The sequence below is a fragment of the Marmota marmota genome, unplaced genomic scaffold (assembly GCF_001458135.2).
Source record: "Marmota marmota marmota unplaced genomic scaffold, marMar, whole genome shotgun sequence".
NCBI classification, from domain to species: Eukaryota; Metazoa; Chordata; class Mammalia; order Rodentia; family Sciuridae; genus Marmota; species Marmota marmota.
Window position 1 is genome coordinate 47058311 of NW_026000026.1, and position 2575 is coordinate 47060885.

Here is a 2575-nt window from a genome sequence, read left to right on the forward strand (position 1 = left end):
GAAGAAGAAGAAAAAGAAGAAGAAGAAGAAGAAGGAGGAGGAGGAGGAGGAGGAGGAGGAGGAAACAAAAAATTAAAAGCAAAAAAAAAAAAAAAAAAAGCCATTGCCTTGAAGCCCTTTTCCCAGTGGGCTTGGCTTATTTGGTCACTGTCTCATTGGATCTCTGGCTGGGCATGACTAAGTGACCTTGGTCCCTCTGGTTAAGTGACAGTAGTTTGTCAATGGCTAGCACTTGGGTGATCAGCATCAATTTATTCAGAGCTAAGGGCCTCTGACTCCCCCAAGCAAGGATTTATATACCTTTCCCGGTGTGGTGGTGCACTCCTGTAATCCTAGTGGCTCAGGAGGCTGAGGCAGGAGGATCCCAAGTTCAAAGCCAGCCTCAGCAACTTGACAAAGCCCTAAGTAACTTAACAAGACCCTTTCTCAAAATAAAATATAAAAAAGGCTGGGGATGTGGCTCAGTGGTAAAGCACCCCTGTTTTCAATCCCCTGTACCAAAAATAATTTGTATACCTCAAACAAGTTGACAGAGAAATAAACGGAGGTCACTGGTCCAGGGATGTTGGCTATTCCTGGGTAGTGGGCAGACAGAGTAGATAAAAGAGCGCTGCTTGCCAAAAAAAAGAGCTGACGCTGTCAGAGGGTTGAGTAACTGTGTTCCTTATCAAGCCATCTCCCCACTTGTGGGCCCCTCAGAAGTGATCCATGATGTCTCGGGCGTTGAGGATGGAGCTGTATGCTGCCACCTACAGAAGCATTTGAACACAGACGTCAGAAAATGGGGCTATGCTGTGTGAAAAGTCAGAATGCCGTGGAAACAAGAAGATCCCCAGGTGACCTCGGAGAATTCAAGGCTCGCAAGGTCTGTACAAAAATGGTGCAGGGACTGTGGAAAGCTAGAACAGGAATGTCTCCCTCACCCCAAATGAGAAGGGCAAGAATTTTAAAGTCCTAGAGAAAAAAGGTGTTGCATTTTCGTTTACTTCACTTAAGTGCCATGCCTTTAAAAATCATAGAATGGCTGATGTTGGTTCCCATGCAATGGACTATGGTTTCCATACATTGCCAAAAGTCCTTGCCAAATGGACACAACCTTGATCTCCTTTAAGTATGAGACACCCGAATTCCAACTGAAAACTGGAGATCATGAGATAACTTTAAAAAGCAGAAGTTTCAGAGACCCTATCAAGCCCTTAAATGCCTCCATCTTTCACGTATCCCCTCCCTCTTTTGGGTGTTCTATTTTCTTAAGAAAAAAAAAATATAAATATATATATATATGCATACATGTATATATATAACATATGGATATATGTATAAACCATAACACTTACATTTCAAGATTGACTAAAGAATATTTATGTAACTCTGAAGGCCACACACCTGTCAGCTGTTCACATCCAATCCACAGGGTGTCAACCTCCAGGATGGATGATGTCTACGGGAAAACCAGAAACAATCTGGCGTCCTGTTCTGAGAGAAAAAGACTTTGGAATCCTTGGAAGGAGATATGTTCCCTCCTGTCTGCTCTCCTGCCCAGAGGTAGAAAAAAGCCTCCAGGAGACCTGAGGTTTCCCAGCAACCTCAGGCAACATCCCAACTTCCAGTGACTCTAGCAGAGCTATTCAAAGAGCACTGTCACCATGAGATGGAGAGTGGAAATCTTTGCTAACATACATTTGAAATGAAGCTGAAATAAAAATGTTTTTGAGCACTTTTTGCTGTTGCAAAACCTTAGTTATTATCTCTTTTCCTCCCCCACCCTTTTTTTAAGGAAAAGAGAAAGGTAGGGCAGGGACAAAAGCCCCTTAAGAATCCTGTGTGACTGATTCCTAATTTGGTTGTGTGCCACACCCACAAATCAGGAGTTAAGTTCTCCCAATGCACTATTGACTATGAACTACAAACTGAGCTAAAATGCTTTCAAACAACAACTTTCCAAAAACACAGCCTAACATCTCACTTCTACATCCTTCAGACACAGTCAGAATTCTGAGGGTTCTTCCATCTACAATCAAAGCATCAGAACACAGAGTACTGTGAGTGGAGGCAGGACTGCCTATGGGGTGACTCTGGGCCTGGAGTTGTCCTTGAACTTTTTTTTTTTCCTGCCTTAATCGTATTCATACCATGAGCAGTCCAGTATGTGTTAACATCAGTCCATTCTGATGATCTGGGTCAACTGTTTGTGAATCAGATCCCTGGCCTCACTCTAACCAGTTAGGCTATACTTTCACCAATGCTTTTAGCAACTTCTCTCATATTTTTCCACTCACAGATAAATTCAAGACTATCCGAAACTTAACAACTAGGGGATGCAATGTCTAAAATTCCTACTTCCTTACAAACTAAGCAGTGAGTTGTACTTCCTGTCATTCTAAAGGATTTCAACAATACCAACCTCAGCAGGACTTGTGATGGGGAAGTGCATGAATGCAAATATAGAAAAGGGTTTACAACACTGAATATATTGCCTTTGGCGAAAAAGAAAAAAGTAAGCGTCTCATATAATTAAATAATTAACAGACTTAGTTTCTATCATATGAAGAGGGACAAATCATTTCAGTCTTAA